The 24,911-nt window shown below is 41.9% G+C and overlaps 1 protein-coding gene across 1 annotated transcript in view; it reads left to right on the top strand.

The window, feature by feature from the left end:
• Positions 1-2,597: 2,597 nt before the first annotated feature.
• Positions 2,598-24,911, top strand: part of LOC136858592 (monocarboxylate transporter 9) — a 230,363-nt gene continuing 208,049 nt past the window's right edge. The window contains exon 1 of the mRNA XM_067138264.2: positions 2,598-2,753. The gene's annotated coding sequence lies outside the window, so the exon portion shown is untranslated. The remainder of the gene's footprint in view (positions 2,754-24,911) is intronic.

Genomic DNA, 24,911 nt, shown 5'->3' with positions numbered 1-24,911 from the left:
GGCGTAGCGGTAAGAGCTTGGACTAGTAATTCGATGGTCGTGTGTTCGAGTCATCGTGTGGCGAATGTTTGTCTCAATTTTTGTATTATTCATTTATTTTAATTTATTTTACTTATTTATATGCAAAAGGCATATAGGACGTCATTTTTTTAATGAGCGCACAATTGTAGAAAAATTGGAGTTGCGAACTTTCCCGACGTGTTCAAACAGAAATTCTTCTTTTGTCTCTTTTATTGGCTATCTCCCCCCCCCCCCCCCCTGGGGAATGTGCCATAAATGTGAATAGTCGTTTCGCTGTAAGATTCGTTTACACCTGACAAGTGAAGGTTGCTCCTGACGGCTGTACACACACAATAGATTCTTGGCGCAGGTAGACAATGACAATGAAATCCCAATTATTATTTTTTTTTTACTTTTTCTATGCCTTTTGCGTATAAATAAGTAAATAACATTAATTATTCACCTCTTTGCGTAATTGGAAAATGAATAACATAAAAGTTGACAGAGAAAACAGTCTCCATACGGGGAGTCGAACCCACGACCATCGAATTACCAGTCCGAGCTCTTACCGCTACGCCAACAACTGCTCGGCGTGCGCGCTAACGTAAGTGGCTTATACGGTGCGAGAGCCGCGTCAACATTTTTATTTTTATTTTCTATACGCTTCGCCATCTGGAGTTCCCACTTCGGGCACTTTCATTTCCAGCCAAGCCCTGCATGTTCTATAAATTTGACCGAAATCGGTGATGACGAGTAGGGAATGCCCCCTTGTCAGACGTTTAGAGGGCAAGTTGGCAAGTTCGATCTTGACTCAGACCGCTGGTATCTGAAGCTGCTCAAATATGTCACCCGCGTGTCGGTAGATGTATCGGCACATGAGATAGATAGATATGGTTTATTTTAACTGGCAAAGTTAGGGACACGTGTCTCTGTCTTACACTTAACCAGTGAAATACATAAATAATATAAAATAAGAATATTTGCATAATTAATTTAACAAAAAAGAGACAAACAAATTATTATGCTACTGTGCTATCCTTTTCTCTTTCTTTCTTTCTTTCTTTCTTTCTTTCTTTCTTAATCTGTTTACCCTCCAGGGTCGGTTTTTTCCTCGGACTCAGTGAGGGATCCCACCTCTACCACCTCAAGGGCAGTGTTCTGGAGCTTCAGACTCTGGGTCGGGGGATACAACTGGGGAGGATGACCAGTACCTCGCCCAGGCGGCCTCACCTGCTATGCTGAACAGGGGCCTTGCGGGGGATGGGAAGATTGGAAGGGATAGACAAGGAAGAGGGAAGGAATCGGCCGTGGCCTTAAGTTAGGTACCATCCCGGCATTTGCCTGAGGAGAAGTGGGAAACCACGGAAAACCACTTCCAGGGTGGCTGAGGTGGGAATCGAACCCACCTCTACTCATTTGACCTTTGGCTTCCCGAGGCTGAGTGGACCCCGTTCCAGCCCTCGTACCACTTTTCAAATTTCGTGGCAGAGCAGGGAATCGAACCCGGGCCTCCGGGAGTGGCAGCTAATTACATTAACCACTACACCACAGAGGCGGACACTGTGCTATCCTACTGTACATAAAATATATATTGTAAAACACAATCTAAATTAACATTTCATTTCCTAAGTATAATAATATGATACCTGCGAAAAAATTAACATACAACGAATTGCAATAATAATAATAATAATAATAATAATAATAATAATAATAATAATAATAATAATAATAATAATAATAATAATTTCGTGTGGCTATTTCTAGCCAGGTTTAGCCCTTGTAAGGCAGACCCTCCAATGAGGGTGGGCGGCATCTGCCATGTGTAGGTAACTGCGTGTTATTGTGGTGGAAGATAGTGTTATGTGTGGTGTGTGAGTTGCAGGGATGTTGAGGACAGCACAAATACCCAGCTCCCGAGCCACTGGAATTAACCAATGAAGGTTAAAATCCCCAACCCGGCCTTGAATCGAACCCGGGACCCTCTGAACCGAAGGCTAGTACGCTGACCATTCAGCCACCGAGTCGGACATAATAATAGTAATAATAACATAGACAAACCTACTAATATTTACAATTAATTTGTCCAGTTCCAGAAAATATATCACACTAACGAATGTTACAGTTTTCGTGTTTTTATTGTCGGCGAAAAACATTACAAACTGGGAATCGAGACTACAAGCTGGCACCTCGGCATCTCCAAAATCCGTGAAAGTAGTTGTTGGGACGTAAAACCAGTTACAGTATTATCAAGGAGATTAACAGTAATTGTACCAGTTTTCTAATCGAAGGAATATGATATTCTGGAGACGCATTCTTTCTAGCAGCGTTTACACAGTGACGTCCTTGAACCCTAACTTAAACATAACACTACTTACAGTATGTTCATTCCTGTTCTGATCAAAGCAGTATGCTCTCCTGAGAACGAAATATTTCCTAGCAAGTTAAATCAGATTGATTGTCGCATGCTGTCCGTGTATTTGAAGAGTGACTGACTTCAGTGGTATAAATATACGGCGTAGCTGGGATGCTGCCAGTAAGAGCGAGGTCTCCGAACAGCCTATAGCCAGCTTTAGTCTTGACAGTGGTGTGCGGAAACGAGCTGTGTTTTTATTCTCATGTGATAAACACTAGACAATAAGTGCTTCCCCGTACTGTAAGTGCAATGTTTTAGCACATACATGTATGTAACCATACTTCACAGGAAGAGTTAAACATCCTATCCCTTCAACAACAACGCTTTGTTTTGACAGGTATGTTTATATTTCATTTATGCGTGTCTATAAAAAGAACTACGAGAAGATGATCTAGTAACAACAATGGATTTAAGTTTTTGACGAATTTCAAGTCGTACCTGTAAAACTTTATATTTCAGTACCGGTATACTAATATGATACTAAAAATAATCACCTCTATTAAATTTAATTGTGCCTAATTTTACCGTAGAGAATTAAAGAGGTGGTTGTTATTGCTTACCTTGTGCTATAGCGGTACCTGAATTACAGGTGAAACTGAATTATGGTCTAGCGGTAAATGCAAATGAATGTATAGCTTGTCGCTTTCTTTGTTCTTACAATGTTAATATTTTCACGAACTCATTGACATTTCTCGGGAACAATAACTGTTACTAGCCTACAGCTTATGAGATAGCAAGGTTTTAAAGAAAGTGAGAGTGATAAAGCCTGCACTGTTCGAGGGACTTGAAGCTGACGATAAGGGGTTCAGTCCCAGCCAACAATAATGGATTTCTTTATATTCTGCTTCACCCTCAACAGAGATAGTAGTAGGCTACTGAGGCTACAGATGCACAGTCCCTTGGTTGGTCTCGAGCGACTGTTAGCAATAGGCCTACGTTAATTCTAGATAATACACCAGGTTAGCCTGGAGGAAGAAAAGTGGACGTTAAGAATTGACACGCTCGGTTGGGTGAGCTGCCACACTCCTTGATATATGCATATAAAAGAAACACCAAACTTACTCCATTGCAAATAAGTGTTATAAAACCATTTTTATTGATATTCGTCTTATCAATAAAAATAAATTGCAAATAAGTGTAAAAAATCTATTAAATGTTATTTAAGAATCATTTTCACGATTTTGTTTGAATGTTTGGCTCAAATTTAATAATTCTTTGAGAGTAATTTAACTTCTAATACCCCCGTGTGATCGCCCGTGGTATGGACGGTACATCACATTAGGTTTCATATGGTCAAACAAGTTCTTGATGCCGATGACCAATATATTCGTACTAAATGAAGCGATAGCATTTTACTGGAATTTGTTGAATTGTTTGTGCCATGTTAAGGGCAAAGTCCGTGGCTTGCGACTTAATTATTTGTATAGTATATGCAATTGTAAATAATAATAATAATAATAATAATAATAATAATAATAATAATAATAATAATAATAATAATGTTAGTATTTTAACATCGCACTAGCACAGAAGATTTCAGTGACATAAGGATGGAAAAGGGCTTGAATGAGGACGGCAGTGGCCGTGGACATAATGAATTAAGATAGAGCCGTAGCATTTAGTAGTGTGAAAATAGGAAACCACGGAAAAAACATCTTCTGGGCTGTCGGCGGCGGGATTCGAATCCATCATCTCCCGAATGCAAGCTTATAGCTACGCGATCCGAATCGCGCAGCAACTTCGTCATTATTATCATTTGTTTCTTTCCTAATCCGTTTACCATCCAGGGTTGGTTTTTCCCTCTAATTCAGCGAGAGATCCCACCTCTGCCGTCTCAAGGGGCAGTGTCGGATACAACTGGGGAGGAGGACCACTACCTCGCCCAGGCGGCCTCACCTGCTATGATGAACAGGAGCCTTGTGGGGGGGGGGGGAGGATGGGAAGATTGCAAGCGACAGACAAGGAAGAGGGAAGGAAGCGGCCGTGGTCTAAGTTAGGTACCATCCGGCATTTGCCTGGAGGAGAAGTTGAAAACCACTTCGAGGATGGCTAAGGTGGGAATCGAACCCCCTCTGCTTAGTTGACCTCCTAAGGCTGAATGGACCAGTATCTCGCTAATTTTGTGGCAGACCCAGGAATTGAACTTGGCCCTCCGAGGGTGGCAACTAATTACACTAATCACTACACCACAGACGTGGACAGTATTTTTATTATTCATTCTCCTTTAATGTATTTTCCATTGCTATCGATTTTATGGGACGCCAGTATTGCGGAATTTTTCCTGAAAGAAGATATTTTATATGACAGTAATTCCGTTAACACGTCCAGCTCCATAGCTAAATGGTTAGCGTGCTGGCCTTTGATCACAGGGGTCCCGGGTTCGATTCCCGGCAGGGTCGGGAATTTTAGCCATAATTGGTTAATTTCGCTGCCGGTGGCTGGGTGTGTGTGTCGTCTTCATCAACATTTCATCCTCATCGTGACGCGCAGGTCGCCTACGGGAGTCGAATCAAAAGACCTGCATCTAGCGAGACGAACTTGTCCTCGGACACTCCCGGCACTAAAAGCCATACGCCATTTCATTTTCTGTTAACACGATTGTCCCACATTCCCACATTTATGTCCTCTTAAATGTCAATCAACTTCGCTGGAATACGATCTCGATGCCTTGAGCGTAAAAGTTGAGCACCTAACTGACTACGCTATACGAACGATCCTGTAGATGTTAGGGCTGTGGATGGCTGTGAAGCGCAGAGCTGATATTAAGTGCATTTCAGATACTGGAGCAAATAAGTTAATCGATTGTGGTTTCCGTCCTGTAGCAATAAATGGCGGTGGGTGGGTAAATGTTTCCATTGCGTACCTATCCAGAGAGGGTACGGCGGGCGAAGGCCAGGGAGATTTCTGTTGGTAATGTGATTTATGGAGAAGGCGAGGTGGGTGCGGCCGTGGCAATACCATACACACAGTCGCTTCCTTGTTCCTCTATTGCGTTACTCTATGGGGTATAAAATCTTCAGCAGGTAAGCGATTTGTAGAGCGTTAGAAGTCATTAGTGTACGCTGCCAAGAAGGAAACACAATATGTCGTTACCTGTTCTCACATTTATGACGCAATCTTCACCTCAATTGTTACAAATATTTGATATAATCCTGTACATTTCGAGCCGTACAATATTTCTCTAAGCAGAGAAGTGGAATTACATTTTAAAATATTTGGATGATTACTTCCGCATTCCTTTACCAAGCTTTAACTCCATTATATCTTTTTTGTGGGCGAGAGTTAAAAATCCACCCATGGTATTCAGGATATGTATAAAGTGTACGTAATCCATGTCACGGTAAAACTTAGTCTACAAATTCCATGGCTCACGATTATTGGTTTAGAAATTGAAAATTCCAAGGGATTTCTAACCTCGGTCCGTTTTCTCTTGAGTTTGAAGTGGACTGTCAGCTGTATTTATGTCTCTTCTGTTTGTTCCTTTTGGTCCTATTTGTTTTCCATTCCCTGATCAGTGTTCGAAAACTAAGGATATTACTTCCCATTTTCATGGATTTTGGCACTAGTAAGTGGAAGCAATGCCCCTGGGGTTTTAGTATTACGTAACACCTTCTTTTCCCCACTAATATTGTTCTCTCTCTCTCTCTCTCTCTCCAACTATACGACAGAAACGAACCCAATTTTCTTTAGTTACACTTTGAATTCCTTCTTCCCAAGTTTCGTAAGTCGAATTCGAGACATGTCATCAGTTGTGTTACGTGACCTTTTACCTTACACCAGGCCATTTTAGTGGGGGTTCAAGTCACACGTGTAGGGTGCTAATCTGACAACAGTAAGACCTTGGGCTGCTAGGGGGGAGTCGATATAATACGCTTTCTCCTTAAGGTGAATATTTTCAAGGAGAGAAAATAGTGCACATTTGTTATATTTTTTCATCACAAAGCACACCGTGTCTTCTCAGTCGTTCTTTGGTGAACCTTATGTTGGAGACTCGTCTACTTGTGCTCCCCGTGGTAGGGAGTATTGTCCATTACAACCACTCAATGCTGTATTTCCGCTAGGCTTGGGATGGTCTTCTCTTAGACCCATTTTTCGCAATCGCTTGCATTCATCTGCCCATAGATGTCCCCCGTTGCTGACCCCGCCTTATAAATAAATCAGTTGGCAGCCTTCAACGAACCCTACAGACTCACTCCCAAAATGCACAATTATAATTATGTTGGAAGCATTCACTTTTGATAAGGTATCTGTGACATTATGTTGCCATCATTTCTTGAAAGTCAGATTACCATCTGGCCAGTTCACATCCAGATTAAATATTCTCTAAAATGTTATTATTTTCTGAAGATAAGAATCCCATCAGTTTACAGCAGGGCCTCTCAGGCATGCACTGTGCACGGTGCGAAAGACGACTTCGCTTGGTCGACCAGAGTGCAGACCCCCACTCCTCGATTTGGAGCAATAGAGCTGTCTCTCTCTTTCCCCACGCCTGTCTCGCTTGCTCCGCCTGTCTCCCTCTTCCTCACTTGCTCCGTAGCGCTCCAAATCCGAGCCGAGTTGAGCCGAGCTTAGCCGAGTAGCCCAGAGACGAAGCGTTGGTCCGAGCCGAGTGGGACCGATGCACTTTGCGATTCTCTTTGCGCTGCAGTGTGCGCAGGAACTCGGCACTTGAGTTTGCACGCGTGAGATTTTGGTCGTTTGAGAGGCCCCGGTTTACAGTTATATTAATGTTATTGATTTTACATCCCACTAACTACTTTTACGCTTTTCGGAGTCAGTTTAGAGTGTTTTCCTTTTCAATCAGTAATGTTCTTCATGTAACGCATTGTTTCTACTCGAACCTGTCTCTCTAATATGACTCTTGGAAATGTGTATTTCCATTCAAAATACATTTTGTCTTCAAAGATAATAGAAGTTTTGAACATGAGGGAACTTCCTTCTGTCTCATATATAAATCGTCAATTGTATCTGTTTATTAGGGATCAGAATCGTCTATATCAGTGTTACGGTTAGCTCAACGTTTCCGTTGTACACCCGAACACCAGATGGATCCAAACCCACAACCTTCGGACTTATTATAGGATGCTCTACTATTGAGCAATGGTGGCCTAGGTCATATCCATTCACAAGAATAACCGTAGACGGAACCGATGTTTATAGTAAGGCCTTGAGACTTGAGATTGGCGCATGCGCAGCAGTTATGCTTACCCTCCGCACCCCTAACCCCGCATGCTCGTCAGACGACCATAGTACACATGTATTACAATTAAATAGAAGTCCGGCGTGATTATACAATGAAAAATCATTTAGAAATTGACTGCACTCTGAGAAACTAACAGACACTAAAGAGACTGCCACATTGACGAAGGCGCATGGCAAGCGGGTCAGTGTCCATGACGTTGGCAAGAAGATACACCCCTGCTACCCTTCCTCACAACACATGCAAAGTGTCCACTACTTGCTGTGGTTAGCCGCGACGAACGATATTTTCTGCGTATTTCCGGTAATAATTTTAGTAATAATTAAAGAAAATAAAGGGAATAATTAGCTGATAAGACAGCAGGGCTTGTACAAATTGCTTGTTTTAGTAATTCCTATAATTCCTAGTTTCAGCCGGCTAAAATTGAATTAACAAGTAATGTTTTTCCACAAGTTGGGCGAGCCCCACCCCCCCTAATCGCCGCTACTGACCATTCGTGTAAAGTTTATTAACAGGCTGGCCGAAGAATGAGCGCGCAAGTATTCGGAAAGCGTTTGAAGGCTACAGTCGTATTGTTGAAGGATGCCAAGAACTGCTGTGGGCTTTGGTTTATTTATTCAGCCATTTTCATTATCATCACCATCGTATTATATTTATATTCTGTGTTTCTATCTTTTTAACATTCTGTAGACTTAGGGTCCGTATTTAGTATGTTAAGAATTCCTATTTCATTTTGCGTCATTCATCGTACTATAATCCGTCGTGTCGCGTCAAAAGAGTTACATGATGGGTCGCGCACGGTCGATTTGACTGGCGATTTTAAAATACCACTTTTAGTTGCAAAATGCATTGTATATTTAAGGAAAAACGTATCCATGAAACGAAATACCAGTTTTTCTTGCAAATCACTTTGTATTGTGTACGAAAATTATATCTATGAAACAAAATACTGGCTTTTATAACAAAACAAGCTGTATTATTAAAGAAAAACATATCCATGAATCAATATACCAGTTTTTATAGCAAAACACATTGTATTAGTAAAGAAAAATATATTCCTGGAACTAAATACCAATTTTCTTGCAAAACGCATTGCATTATTAAGTAAAAATATATCCATGAAACACGGCAAAACACGTTATATTAATAAAGAAAAGCATATCTATGAAACAAAATACTAATTTTTATTGCAAAACACATTGTATTATTAAAGAAAAATATATCCATGTAACTAAATACCGGTTTTTGTAGCAAAACACGTTGTGTTATCGTTTATCGAAGATAAATATATCCATGAAACTCACAAAACACTTCTATACCAACAACAAAGACCGCGGATGGTGAATGTCAGGAGTAGCGCACGGTGTTAAGGACCGTGTAATAAGGCAGCTTCAGGAGTCGCGCACGGTGGAAACGAACAGGCTTACAGAAAAAGCTTTCCACTGACTGACTGGTGATGAAAGCGGGGAACAGTGAACGTAAGTACGTGTAGTGGACGAGTACCTACGTTGAAAGGTACAGGAAAGGATGAGGCTTTATACCGTAAAAAATATTTCGAAAGAATGAAAAATGTATGCGTCCGGTCTAAAAGACGGTGACGCAACCCCTCGAGGCTTAATATTGTGTAGATTTAGTATTCATATTGAGTAGGTAGGCCTACACATTTCATTTTGCGTACTCGTAGAATTCAGATTTCTTATTCAGTTATTTTTATTGTTATATTCTTTTCAGTCTCCTTTTTTTTTGTTCATAGTCAGTTTTTCTACTATTCTATTGTAAGACGTTCACGGGTCCCGATCTGAGTCCGGCATTGGTGCCATGCTCCTTCTGTAATCCCTCCTGTGCGATCTCCCTTCCCCAATCTTGTTCTTATCCGACTCCGATGGTATTAGAGCATTCGAGGCCTAACGGGGCTTTCATTTTCCCGCCTTTCACAGCTCTTCCCTTGTCTTTGCCGATACCTCCATTTGTCGAATGCTTGGACCTTCTTACTTCCTCCTTCAAGTCGTTTAATTATTCATCATCATAATTTATAAGGGATAGATTTCGCATTTGAGGCCTAAAGGGGATCTTATTTTCCCGCCTTTTCAAAACCTATATTTGTATGTACCCGATGAGAAGGTCGTACATATTGCCTACTAGAGCGTGTTGTATGACACACATATACTTCCAAGCGACCTTAATTTAACCACTGGGATGATGACCTTAGATGTTAGGCCCCTTTAAACAACAAACACCATCATCAATTTAACCACTTTAATCCTTGCAAATAAATCCTTACTTCACAGAAAATAAACAGAACAGATACATATCATATAAAATATACACAAAGATCACTTATTGTTTTTTTTTTTTGCTAAGGGCTTTACGTCGCACCGACACAGATAGGTCTTATGACGACGATGGGATAGGAAAGGCCTAGGAGTTGGAAGGAAGCGGCTGTGGCCTTAATTAAGGTACAGCCCCAAAATTTGCCTGGCGTGAAAATGGGAAACCACGGAAAACCATTTTCAGGGCTGCCGATAGTGGGATTCGAACCTATCTCCCGGATGCAAGCTCTCAGCCGCGCGCCTCTACGCGCACGGCCAACTCGCCCGGTATGATCACTTATTGTTAACGGCATGCTCGAGGGCACAGGCTAAGTAAGATGAGGAATGTTAGAAATGTGTATTTATGCAGAGGCCTGTGTTCTTCAGGAATTTCTGGATGGCGGAGTACAGTGCGTCACGTTTTGTAGGGAGCAAAGTTGACATTCTGGTCGGTAGTGGTTCATGTAAGTCTACTATTGTCTTAAGGAATGTTTGTTGCTGAGAAGTAGGCCTACATCAATTGCGCTGAAAATATGTATGATCAGGGTTCTCTAAGAACACTCTGTCACACGTACAGTACGGAATATCGGCAACATGAATTGAGTGGTGTCTTTAAAAGTAGGAAAGAAGATAAAGTTGGAATCCAAGAGGACAAATTGTGGCAAGTATTCGTTTATAGAAAGGGGAGTTAGGGATTGGAATAAGTTACCAAGGGAGATGTTCAATAAATTTCCAATTTATTTGCAATCATTTAAGAAAAGGCTAGGAAGAACACAGATAGGGAATCTGCCACTTGGGAGACTGCCCTAAATGCAGATCAGTAATGATTGATTGATTGATTGATTGATTGATTGATTGATTGATTGATTGATTGATTGATTGATTGATTGCGGAATAGATGACCGCGGAAGCTACTGTGGTTGAGTCTGATCCTGGTGATCGTTATAATGTATCCCTTGTTCGAATTCCATTTGGAGAACCAGGATTTTAGCGGTGAATGAGGCTGTATCTGGAAATATAGTGTCCACAGTGCTGTTTGACTGTACTCTACTCTTTTCTACGTGCCGTGTGCTCGTTATTTTACCCTAGCCCTTTCAGACCGGAAAGAAAACTGGAGGTGTGAATTTTTGTTTGTACGTCAAGAACTGACTAAAATGCTCCTCAATACACATATTAATAGTTTATTTTACAAAATAAAAACTAACATCCGAAATACAGGACCCACACAATTGTGCGTATCAAAATTCAAAACCTCGTTGTATCACGTACGATGGTGTAGCTTCAAAATTTACGTTCACTAACCAATGTACACACTTCATTGAATATATTCCGGTATTCAGTAAAGCTTCTAGATTAATACAAACGCAGTAAATAAATACTTACTTTCGGCACTACTGCTTCCTGCCATCTCGCCGATCAACTGTGCTTTTTAAACTCTTCTTTCTTCGCCCTGGCGGTCAAGCGCATACTAAAATCAATTGAAATACACGCCACGTGTCCTGCACAATCACTGCAGTCCGGTGTAGCGCCGAAAAAACATCAAATACGGTCAGGGATAACTAAAATACGAACCCGCACAATTGTGCGTACTCGGTCTGAAAGGGCTAGGAATAAGGTCCGGGAATTGGGGAGATAGATGGGGACGGGCTGATTCTGCTGCTTGTAGGGCGAGATTGTCCACATACTGCATTTGGTGTGGGTAGTTCCGTTATGAGGTGGTCTCCATACAAGAACGACACAATTACTGTGTCGGTTCAGTCGATATATTTTCTTTAGTATGTTATTATGAGTCCGCCTCTGTGGTGTAGTGGTTAGCGTGATTAGCTGCCACCCCCGGAGGCCCGGGTTCGATTCCCGGCTCTGCCACGAAATTTGAAAAGTGGTACGAGGGCTGGAACGGGGTCCACTCAGCCTCGGGAGGTCATCTGAGTAGAGGTGGGTTCGATTCCCACCTCAGCCATCCTGGAAGTGGTTTTCCGTGGTTTCCCACTTCTCCTCCAGGCGAATGCCGGGATGGTACCTAACTTAAGGCCACGGCCGCTTCCTTCCCTCTTCCTTGTCTATCCCTTCCAATCTTCCCATCCCTCCACAAGGCCCCTGTTCAGCATAGCAGGTGAGGCCGCCTGGGCGAGGTACTGGTCATTCTCCCCAGTTGTATCCCCCGACCAAGAGTCTGAAGCTCCAGGACACTGCCCTTGTGGCGGTAGAGGTGGGATCCCTTGCTAAGTCCGAGGGAAAAACCGAACCTGGAGGGTAAACAGATGATGATGATGATGATGTTATTATGAACATTGGGTTTCTGATGCAAAATTGGAGTTGATGAAGTGGTAAATACATCCAGTGATTCTGAGAGGATGATGATGAATTCTGATGATGGGAAGGATTCCACAGGGCTTCGAAGATAGCTACAACTGAGAGATTGAGAAAATCAAGTATCAGGTCGGAGTTGCAACCGGTGAGTTTCTTGAGTGCTAGGGCAGTAAGAAGCACATTTCACGGCGGTTGCAGATAGCGTATTAGAACCGTCAGCGTTAACTGGCTGTGCTAGACGCCAATTTATTAATATGTAATCTTGGAACACTTGTAGGTCTATGTGCCTTTTGGGGAAGAGGGTTTTCCAGCCGGTGTACGATAAGGGTGCCCACGCACAAGTGAAAAGAAAGATCATACATTGCCGATTGATTAGAAGAGCGTACTTCCAAGATACCCAATAAAAACACCGTGAAACCAGCTTACAATGATAAAGTGAATGAAGCGATGTTTCTATGGTTCACACAACAACAAGAAAAGGAAGCCGTAATATCAGGACCAATAATTCAGCAAAGGCAAGAATAATGTCTGAAAGATCTCTTTTCTTTGCTAGTTGCTTTACGTCGCACCTACTCAGATAGGTCTTATGGCGACGGTGGGACAGGGAAGGGCTAGGAGTGGGAAGGAAGCAGCCGTGGCCTAGCCCCAGCATTTGCCTGGTGTGAAAATGGGAAACCACGGAAAACCATTTTCAGGGCTGCCGACAGTGGGGTTCGAACCTACTATCTCCCGAATACTGGATACTGGCCGCACTTAAGCGACTGCAGCTATCTGAAAGACCTAATAAAATTGTGCTTAACTAGCAGATGTTCTTATAAAACGATGACATGGCATTGCTGCCAGTAAAGGATGTGGGAAAAGTCCCAAAAGTGAATTTAGGACTTTTTCTTAAAGAAATATCGAGTAATTAATATTTTGATTTGATAATACTGTTATGTAACTACTGTATGCATTATATCAACAATGCTTTTTAAATGCACGTAATACTTTCATGTAACTGTAACTTATGAGTCAGTTCCTACGGTTAAACTCTAAAAATGGATACGCTTTTATTATCCGGAATGTTGTTTATCCGTTGAAAGTTTATTTCGAGTACAATGGGGTCGTGAAAATGAAATATTCATTGAATAGATTTACTTCTTCATAATTAACATTCTCATTTCTGATGCGCTGTATTGTTCTTGTAGATACATTGTAATACCTCTCAGCTTTCATCGCCAAGTTTTTTTTCTATTTGTTTTACGTCGCACCGACACAGGTAGGTCTTATGGAGACAGGGAAGGCCTAGGAATGGGAAGGAAGTGGCCGTGGTATTAATTAAGGAACAGCCCCAGCATCTGCCTGGTATGAAAATGGGAAACCACAGAAAAACATCCTCAGGGCTGCCGACAGTGGGATTCGAACCCACTATCTCTTGGATGCGAGCTCACAGCTGAGCGTCCCTAACCGCACGGCCAACTCGCCCGGTGCCAAGTTTATTATTCGTACTGTTTGTTCATACACTTTTCCTCGGCTTCTTCAACACACATGCTTATAATATTGGCTGACAAAGTTCTCGCTTCACTGTGAACTGTTTTTCCTTTCGGTCTTTTCAGTGATATCGCAAGTGCCCTAGGCGTAGGCTATATAGTTTTTATTTGATTACCTAGATCTGTATGCTAAACCCTTAAATTCAAAGATGCTATCTACCAAATCGTATAATAAATCACTAAATCTCTATCCACTAACAAATAAATTTTACTGTATCAGAATAAGAACCGAGAATTAGCAAGCTGCATGTAGACCTTATTAGCGCCATGTACACTATAAGAGCACGTGGGTTCTCCAACCACAGACTCGTAACTTCTGATGCGAGGTTAATACATGCGTGTTGGCGTGTTTTCTGTAGAGGCCGTGTCATCTAGAAGAAAATGTATTGTTTAGTACCGGATTGAGTGGCTCAGACGATTGAAGCGCTGTGCTTCTGACCCCAACTTGGCAGGTTCGATCTTGGCTCAGATTCCCTTTGGTCCTTGGTCGCGACGCTATCGCTTCTCGGCCTCTTGGCTAAGATCAAAGTGGAAAAAAAACCAAGACTAACAATGTTAAAAACAAATTGTAAAACAGAAAAATTGTAAATTGTAAATACTCTGTATATACTGACAAATCAATAAATACTTAGCCAAGAGGTCGAAACCCCCTCCCAACTCCTTCACTGAATCAAAACCCATCCCCCCGCCCACAAACCCAATCAATCCTCCAAACCCGCCAAATCTCCTGGCCAGAGAGAAGGCGTTACCTTCTAGGTGGCCCGCCCCTCCCCTTCGGGGAGGGGAATGAAAACATTCCCCTTGGTCCTTGGCTCAGTCCGGTGGTATTTGAATGTTTTCAAATAGGCTACGTCAGCCTCGTATCGAAGACGTAAAAGAACTCCAGTGGGACAAAGTGCCGGCATCTTGGCGTCTCCGAAAACCGTCAAAAGTAATTAGTGGGACGCAAAAACAATAACATTATTATGCATTATTGTTTAGTACAGCAGTCCAACAATGGGACAGAATTCAGACAACAAACCATATAAGGAAGAGATGCAAAGGCGTTTGCTAAAACCCTATAGCAATTGAAAGGACATCGAACTAATATTGCAGAGACGAAAAGACTCGCCGTATTAATTTTGTGTATCTTATGCATTTTATTAGGGTATTTCCTCTTTCCTAATTCAGTTTCATTACGGATGTTTAGGATACCGGTAGTAATTTCTAATCATGCGAGCCTTTACAGGATGGCTGGTATGTGGTTTAAATCTGGAAAATAATTTTCCTAACAAAATGTGAAACTGTTTATCTATAACTTCCAGCTTGAGAGAGTCGATCGAAGGAAGTACAAGGGTGGAGGAATTCTGCAATGTTAATAATATGCAGGTATACTTAACCACAAGATAACTGGGTTCAAAGCACCCACTGCATGCATTGTTGCAGACTTGTAGACTACGCAAGAGTTTCTCCTTTGCTTTATTATCAGTATCCTCAGTTATAGTATTGTATTGCGAAATGGAACAAAATCTGAGTGAAGGTGACATTACTGGGTGGAGAAGTGAGTTAAAATTCCAGTTTTCTATGGTTTCCTCACTTCAGTAATCGCAGGCGAATACCGCGATAGTAGGCCTTTCCAAAAATACCTCTGCTTCACCAGTCGTCGGATACCGTCCATGGTGTATGTATGTTGGGTATTCAGCCCGAAGGCTGGTTGGATCCTCATCAGGTCCACCATTAGCTGTCATAGATTGCCTAGGTGTCACTGAAGAGGCTACTAGGGAAATGAGGAGTGAGGTAGTTTCCCGTTGCTTTCCTCACTGGACCAGAAGTTGCTATTGCATATCAGTCTGCCAAGCCCACTGAAATGCAATGCACCAACCGACCCTATGAGTGACATTTTCACACCATTCATAGCAGGGACTGGCTGCACAAGGAATGTCATTACTAGCTTCACTCATACCTCAGCCACTTTCATATTATCAAAGCCAAGGATAAGACTGAGACAGGTCAATGAAAGTAACAAATTTATTCTAGCCCATACCAGAAGACATAATGCACTGTAAACACTACATCTTGCCAGCAAAGGCACACCGTCCGTCGTAGCTGCGTGAATTATTTCAGCAACGCAGCCTTGAGTTCAACATCGTTGCCATTCTGAAATTCCTTGAGAGGTCCGAATAAATGGAAGTTACTAGATGTTAGGTCAGGGATGTAGGATGGATAGTCATTAATCTTCTACCGTTGTTTCATTAACACCTTTTCCATGATCCACACACGTGGACGCGCGTTGTCGTGAAGAATAATGACATCAGACGTCGACATACTGGAACAGTTCTTCCTAATAATTGCTTGATTCAAGCTGTCCTGTGTCAGACGATATCCGACGCTTGGAGCAGCGGAGGGATGTGTGTCTGAATGCACAGGATGAAATTTCATTTTGTCTAAGACGGTATTGCATTTTTATTATTTAAACATTGTTGTTTCTGGTGTTTACTTTGTAATTGTAATGTAATGGTTTGTATCAAGTAAATTAACCAGAGCGGATTTCAGTTAGCCGGTCCCGTGGTGTAGGGGTAGCGTGCCTGTCCCTTACCCGGAGGCCCCGGGTTCGATTCCCGACCAGGCCAGGGATTTTATCCTGGATCTGAGGGCTGGTTCGAGGTCCGCTCAACCTACGTGATTACAATCGAGGAGCTGTCGATGGTGAGATAGCGGCCCCGGTCTCGAGAGCCAAGAATAACGGCCGAGAGGATTCGTCGTGCTGGCCATATGACACCTCGCAATCTGCAGGACTTCGGGCTGGGCAGCGGTCGCTTGGTAGGCCAAGGCCCTCCCAGGGCTGTTGTGCCATGGGGTTTGGTTTTTGGATAGTTTCTTGATCAAAACTGGTACACTGAACATTGTGAGGAATGGAATACTGTATGTAAAAACAATATACATATGTATGAGTATTGTCTGCCGGCCCCGTGGTGTAGGTTCGAACCCCACTGTCGGCAGCTCTGAAAATGGTTTTCCGTGGTTTCCCATGTTCACACCAGGCAAATGCTGGGGCTGTACCTTAATTAAGGCCACGGCCGCTTCCTTCCCACTCCTAGCCCTTCCTTGTCGCCATAAGGCGTATCTGTGTCGGTGCGACGTAAAGCAAGTAGCAAAAAAAAAAAAAAAAATAGGAAAGAAACTTCGTCAACAAAAAAGTATTCTTCCACTCAGACATCCAGCATGTTGCTAGACTTCTATCTTCCCGAACACCACGAAACTAACGTTAAAGGATTCGTGGGTGTAACTTGGCTGTGAAATTACAGTGATGCATACAAAATGTCGGAGTCGGCCAAGCGAACTCACCCGGATGTAAAATGAGCATAATTATCATAGGAAGTGTTACGCCATTCCTACAGTTATCATTTTCGTCAAATGGGGCAGTAGAAAATATCAGCGGTTAAAAACCACCAGTACTGACATTTCATGATAGTTCCAATTACACTTTCCTCCTCTAGTGAAAAGGAAGCCTGGAGCTTTGTGTGACTGTTGATATCATGCTCTCCAGTTTTTCGTGGAATATAATAATAATAATTTAAATGCTATTCGTTCGGGGCGTCAACCTAGAAAGATCTTTTGCCCCTAATAATAATAATAATAATAATAATAATAATAATAATAATAATAATAATTGTACCGGGCGGTACACCTCCACGCCGCTAATTTAAAATTTGCGCCAGTTGAAACTCCTCTGCTGGGGGAAGTCTGAACTTTATTTACGCTATTAATTCTCTACTTTCTCAGAAGATGTCACCACGTGGAAAATTTTGAGTTTTTGAACTGTGTCATTTTTGATGTGTTTTTGTTTTGCTTGAAGTAAGAAGTGTGAACTTTCTCTTCTAGAGGACACTACTGAAGATCAACAATAGTGCACCCTAGTGCGGAGTCAAAGAACTATTTTGTTGGAGAAATTTTTATTTCAAATGTTCGTTCTTTGCTAAATTTCTTTCAGTCATTGGTTAAGTTGGCAATATTAACCCCTTCTTTCCCCTTGTTTTATATCTAGCCTATCCCGAATTTCTTAAATTAATTTTCCACCAATTATGTGTTTCTTCTTAGTATTGTGTAGGGGGTTTATGGATGAACCAATAAAATCCTCGTGGGAGGGTGTTCTCATTCCCCTAACGCCTAGAAACTTCCGCGAGAGTATATAAACTGCTGATTTTAGGGTCTCCGGGCCACTTCTGTTCCATCTTTCAGTGTATAAAGTACATAGCAGGAGGCGGGAAGCGCCTCTTTCCTCGGCAGCGGTCAACAAGAAGGTAATGGCCGATTAATAACTTCTTTCTTTGCTAGCTCAGCAGTTTAACTCTCGGGGCGGGTTCGAAGCGTTCCACCATGTAACCTTTTCCTAAATGTAACTACTCTTTTCATATATTCTCTTTTAAAGCTACATACTGGGATAGAGAGTGCTAACCCTCTCGAGCTCCCACTCATATTGTTTTGAGGTGAACTTAGTTTTCTCAACCTATTCTTCGTTAACGTAAAACAAATTGTTCTCTTCTTAAGTCACCTCTTTAGTATGGGATTAGCCCTTGTATTAACGGCCTAGTGCCAAGTAGGTCTTAATCAAAGTGTATTAGGAGTGCAAGTTCGCCTCCTCTCAAATTGTTATTTTAGAGGTCATTTAATTAACCTCCCTTGCATTTAATAGACCTCAGTAGATTGGGTATTTTACCCCTGTGTTTATGTCCGTTGAGGACAACTTGAAGGTGGAGTTTGGTGTGGCCTGGGAGAGGCTTAAATTTGAGAGCGTGTGGCTCTTTTGAAAATTGAGTGTTGTATGCCTCGTGGAGGCTTTTCAGTGTAATTTGGAGCTAGGGCTCCTAGGCATGAATGGGGTTTTCTGCCCCTCTGTTGAAACTTGTGTTTGGAGGTAAAACTGAGCTGATTACCCAAGCATTGTGTTTTCAGGGCTCGAAGCCCAAATCCTGTAAATATTGTAACTACCCTTGGACTTGCTACTTTGTACCTGCCATGCTTGTTATTTCTTTGTTTTTGAAAAGAAAATATAACCTGATTAAATTTTAAATTAATTTTACTTTAGTAGCTTGAGACCCGTTCACCACCCCGCGCCTTCTTTCACGCATAACTACCACAAAAACACGGTAACAATAATAATAATAATAATAATAATATTAATCATGTGTGCCCGCCGAAGTGGCCTGCTGCAGGTCTTTCAAGATGACGCCGTATAGGCGACCTGAGCGTCTGTGAGAATGGATCTGTAAATATGGTGCTCCCGAGCCATAGGAATTAATTACCGACCGGGAATCGAGCCAAAGGCTAGCACGCTAACTATTTAGCCATAAAGCCGGACTTCGTGGAATATGAACCACAGGTGCGTGATTTTTCATTTCAGAAATCCTACTTTCGTTAACAGTGCATAGGATATTGATGTGTAACCCTTTGGGAATGACTATGAAGTACGCAGTACAGTATGTTCGTTAGTAGCGTATAATAACTAGAACTTTGGATTTCCCATCATGGGGAATCACATGTATCTCCTGACTGATACGTTATTTAGTGCATTAGATACGCACTGTTCACTGTTTGGTTTATACTGTAAATAACTCGTCTACGTGAACGTGAACTTATCACGTGTTAGTACAGATACAAGTGTGTGAGAGAGAGATAGAGAGAGAGAGAGAGAGAGAGAGAGAGGAGGTGTGAATGACGGACTCTCCCTGTCTTTTACTCAACACTAACTGTTGTACCCTTCTTTGGTGGGTTAGTTTTTGTACAATTGCAACATTAATGCCATCTACGAAAATTAGTAGTAGGTGTTGAAGAAACAGAAGATACTAACAAAGAACAATGTAATGGTTATGGTATTATGGCCTATCAGAATGTATTTTCTCCCGGCTCGGTGATATTAGAACAACCGAGGGTTAGGGATTCCCTCTCCCCCTCCTTATGATTCTTCGAGTGTTCGTTCTTTCTCGCATTTCTTTCGTTTCGATAAGCCTGCCTTGTGGCCATGAGCGGTAAGTCCATATGGTCTGACACCGTGGTTAGCTGATTCGATTCCCGTTGGTGGAAAAAAATCACCATGAGACCTGCAGGGTAGGAGATGTGGTGGTATAAAATTTATAATCGATAGATTGCTTGTCAAAAGCCTAGATTCGATTCCAAACCTTTTTGCAGTGTTCATATGGAGTGAGGACATATGAAGCTGTTGACAGTGATTCTTCCGGCACCGAGCTCGATAGCTGCAGTCGCTTAAGTGCGGCCAGTATCCAGTAATCGGGAGATAGTGGGTTCGAGCCCCACTGTCGGCAGCCCTGAAGATAGTTTTCCGTGGTTTCCCATTTTCACACCAGGCAAATGCCGGGGCTGTACCTTAATTAAGGCCACGGCCGCTTCCTTCCACTTCCTAGGCCTTTCCTATCCCATCGTCGCCATAAGACATATCTGTGTCGATGCGACGTTAAGCAAATAGCAAAAAAAAAAAAGATTCTTCCGGCGGATGGTGACGTTAAGCCTTGAACAGACACCTTGATAGACATGATAGTGTATAGACTTTTGGGCTTATGCTATGTCAAAAAAATAAGGTGAAATTCTTTACGTTTTGAAGAGAACTGTGCTCTGTGTCATGAGAAGAAAATCTCGACTGCCCACGAGAAAGGCTTCTTAAACAATGACTTTTTGAAATTTAGATGTTAAAATAGAAGTAGAAATGGTACGTTCATTCATCACCAGATGGCTCCCCGGACGTGCCACAGCGCTAGCGTTCGAAGCGGAAGTTGGCCGAACCATCAGAAATCAGTCTAAGAGGGCCACATAACATGTGTACGTAACATATGACATAAAGAAAGATTTTCATCTTGACATGGCATAAGTCCAAAAGCCTATACAGTATCATGTCTATAAGTACGGGCCGTGAAAGCATCAATGGCAGACATCTTGATGTTATTCGGTATTAATACGCTATGTGCTGCGCCGGGTTTTACTCATTATTATCATCCCACATCCAGACGCGTTAAATAGGAAGACCTACAACAGGCGAGCCGAATATATCCTTGGACACTCCCAGCACTGAAAGCCATACCGGTACGCTAAATAAACAGATATTTCAATTCGATAATCATCTTCATTATCTTCCCTTATAAAATGAGCAGTTATTATTATTATTATTATTATAATGGCGTATGGCCTTCGGGGAGGTCTGGTGAATGTCTTTCCGTATGCGATATTGATCTGTTGGAAATGGATTAACCTATATATTAGTCAATATTGTGATAGTTATAGAATACTTGAGCTGGGAATGCAGAGATGCCATTTTCGTCTAGATAGATATGGATCCACAGAGCTGCAGTCAGGCGGTAAAACAACAACAACAACAATAACAACGTTATACGTTGACTCATGATCTCTCTGACTATCCATGTTTACGTTATTGTGAAACGGAGTTCAACTAATCAGAGACAGTTTATAATTGAACAGTGCGGGAAGTAATTACAGTACCGTAAAGTGTCAATTTCCGTACTCTTTTGAGTACGGGAAGAGGGCAATTACGTCATAGTATGAAATAAAAGGTATGCCGAGTTACTTACAAGTAGCCTATGCCCTGCTGTTTTCACGTGCCTTGGACTATCCTAATCCCTGAACTGAATGATACGGTATATCCCTGTCAGGGATAATTATGTCGCATCCACTGGATATTTTAAGGGTTATTTAAGTACGGTACTATGGTCTGTAGCTATGTAAATTTCGCGCGTCTATAGAAACGTGCATGCGCGCCGATTCCAGGCATGTCTTGCGCACAAGCAGACTCTATTTGCAGTCGTGCCGTAACGTTGTGCTGTTTATTCTGCAAGGTAAAAATGTTTAAGACAATTAAACGGCCCGCCGACTGTGAAATACGGTCTGTGATTCGGTTTTTGACAGCAAGGAACGTGTCAGCGGCGGGCATTCACCGCCAGATATGCGAGGTGTACCGGTATAGTCCCAACGCAATGGGTGAGAGCAAAGTCCGAAGGTCATTCAAGGACTGGCGGGACAACCAATTTTCGTGATGAATCGCGATCGGGCCGACCTTCTGTAACCACAGTCGATGTGACACTCGCAGTTGACGCAAAAATTCATGGAGACCGGCAGTTCACGATTTCCACTTTGTCATTGGAATCTCCACAAATTTCGAGGTCAATGCTATACAACATTGCTTGCGATGGGTTTCCAGGCTGCTTTCTGAAGAACGCAAGAAAGAGAATGGCCAGTGCTTAGAAATTCCTTACCCGATGCAAAGAGGAAGGAGATGAAACATTTAGACAACAGTGTCACGGGGGACAAGACATGGGTGTCTCACATGACTCCAGAAACAAAGCGGCAGTCAATAGAATGGTGGGACACGAACTCTCCAATCATAGTAAAAGCCAAACAAACTATTTCAGCACGCAAGATTATGGCAACTGAGTTGTGGGATAGGTGTGTTATTTTGTTTGTAGAATGTGCGACAAAGGACAACAGTAAAATAATGCAGCTGCATACTGCGCGACCTTGAGAAACCTTCGGCACGCCATACAGAATAAGCGACGTGGTCTACTGTCTTCTGGAGTTTTGTTGCTGCATGACAATGCACGACCTCATCGTGCTGCTCAGACTCTTAGAGTTAATCAGATTCTTTAGATGGGAGCAAATGGACTACCCACCATACAGCCCGGTCCTTGCACCGAGCGATTACTATCTGTTCTGCTACCTGAAAGGGTTTCTCGCTGGTCAGCAGTTTGACACCGATGAAGAAGTGAAAACAACAGTAAGTTGAAGATCGGTTATCTTCACAGGTGACTGAGTTCCATGACGTGGGCATAAACAAATTAGTAGAACGCTATGATAAATGTTAAAGAAAGGAGGAACATATGTAAAAAAAAAAAAAAAAAAAGTAAAGTAAATTCAAATATGTATTGTTGAAGGATAGGAATTTGTTTTTATTTTATGTTCGATACTTGACAGCTTGAGCCTCCGTGGCTCAGACGGCAGCTCGTCGGCCTCTCACCGCTGGATACCGTGGTTCAAATCCCGGTCATTCCATGTGAGATTTGTGCTGGACAAAGCGGAGGCGGGACAGGTTTTTCTCCGGGTACTCCGGTTTTTCCTGTCATCTTTCATTCCAGCAACACTCTCCATTCTCATTTCGTAGCATCTATCATTCATTAATATATCACTTTGGGAGTGGCGACCCCATCGTAATAATAGCCTATATATGATTCATTCATTACATCCCTGACCCGGTCAATGACTGGAAAACAGGTTGTAGGTTTTCATTTCTCACTTGACAGCTTAGACCTGGAATTTATAATGTGCAAGGCATGACATCACTCTTTCCCATCTAGCTTACTGAAAATAGTCCATGTGCTTCACACAGGTGAAATAAAGTTCGTCCCAACAATAATAATTAGAGATGGGAATTATAGGCACGGCTAGGTTAGAATGCAAATGTATTTGAACAAGGCTCAAGTGTATGTTACCTGCATGACGGTTCTGCGCTGAGATTTGTATAAATATTATCGATCTGAACTATCAGAACCCCTAAAATTTATGCAACTCCCCGACATATCTGTAGAGCGGCTAGATTTCACTTGCGCCTTGTTCAAATAAATTTGCATTCTGACCTATTCGTGCCTATAATTCTCATCTCTAATAATAATAATAATAATAATAATAATAATAATAATAATAATAATAATAATAATAATTCCGGGCGAGTTGGCCGTGCGCGTAGAGGCGCGCGGCTGTGAGCTTGCATCCGGGAGATAGTAGGTTCGAATCCCACTATCGGCAGCCCTGAAAATGGTTTTCCGTGGTTTCCCATTTTCACACCAGGCAAATGCTGGGGCTGTACCTTAATTAAGGCCACGGCCGCTTCCTTCCAACTCCTAGGCCTTTCCTATCCCATCGTCGCCATAAGACCTATCTGTGTCGGTGCGACGTAAAGCCCATAGCAAAAAATAATAATAATAATAATAATAATAATAATAATAATAATAATAATAATAATGTATGTCTGACTACTCCGTTAGACCCGTTTTCTGATACGGGCTTGAAGATGAGGCGAGATTTAAGTGCACGGCATGCTTTTTACGGTCGGATGCCCTTCCTGACGCCAGCCACAGTTGAGGAGCTAATGAAGATGAAGCGAATAAAGGTGAATAAAATTGGTTTAAGAGGTGGAAGGAATCAGCCGTGATCTATGAATAGAAACTGAAAATGAAAATGGGAAACTACAGAAAAATCTGTACAGCCGCTCGTGCCGCCCCCCCCCCCCCTTCCATAGCCGTAAGGCGTTAACATGCGTGTCCACTCCGCGTGGTTAAACAATAACAAGAAGAAAAACGTTGAATAATATTAATATTTAACAACTACTATACCCTATCTCAAGTAACCTGGGGGATAACGTAAATAACCAAAACACGTGGTAAATGCGGTGGTATTGGCTATCTTTTGGTAAAGCGCTAAAAATACTTTACAGGTGTTAAGTAATGTTATTTCCGCGTAAAAGTTATGTACGTCATCTAAATCCGTTATCTTCACTTTTTACTTTTAAAAAGCAGTTTAGTTTCAATTTATAATTGATTTAGCTAACATACAACCCTTGTGCTTTCTGTTTACTGCTGTGTTCCGCGATTTATTGGTGCCTAAATACGATTTTCTTTCGTGATAATATTTAGTAATATATCATTATTAATTAAGGTGGTAGTCAGTCTTTGTCTTGGGGTTTAGGTTTTAGTTAACTGTTTTAATTTATGTTTACATAAGAAGTGAAAACATTGAGAAGTGGAGAGAAATAGTGAGTTTTCAAAGTTTTTAAGAAGTTGAGGAGCACAAATCCTCGAAAATGTGTGACGAGGTTAGTAGCCGCTACTAGGCTACTAACACTTCGAGAACTAGTATTTATCGTGCTAGAAAGGAACTTGAAATGTAGGGAGAGTCGTTTCACCGGGTAAAAGTCAGAATGAAAGTGGACAAGTATGATTGTTTCACTAAGGACGCAATTCGGCGAAAAGTTTTTCTTTAGAAGTAAAATAGCAACAATAGATAAGATCTTAGTCTGTGAAGACTGATGAAACCTTGCCTTCGTTTTTGCGTGTGCAACGCTTCATAGGCTTTAATATCTTTAAATTTCAAGTTTA

This window comes from Anabrus simplex, chromosome 1 (assembly GCF_040414725.1).
Source record: "Anabrus simplex isolate iqAnaSimp1 chromosome 1, ASM4041472v1, whole genome shotgun sequence".
Classification (NCBI taxonomy): Eukaryota; Metazoa; Arthropoda; class Insecta; order Orthoptera; family Tettigoniidae; genus Anabrus; species Anabrus simplex.
The sequence above is the reverse complement of the archived record's forward strand: the minus strand, read 5'-3'. Positions and strand labels throughout refer to the sequence as shown.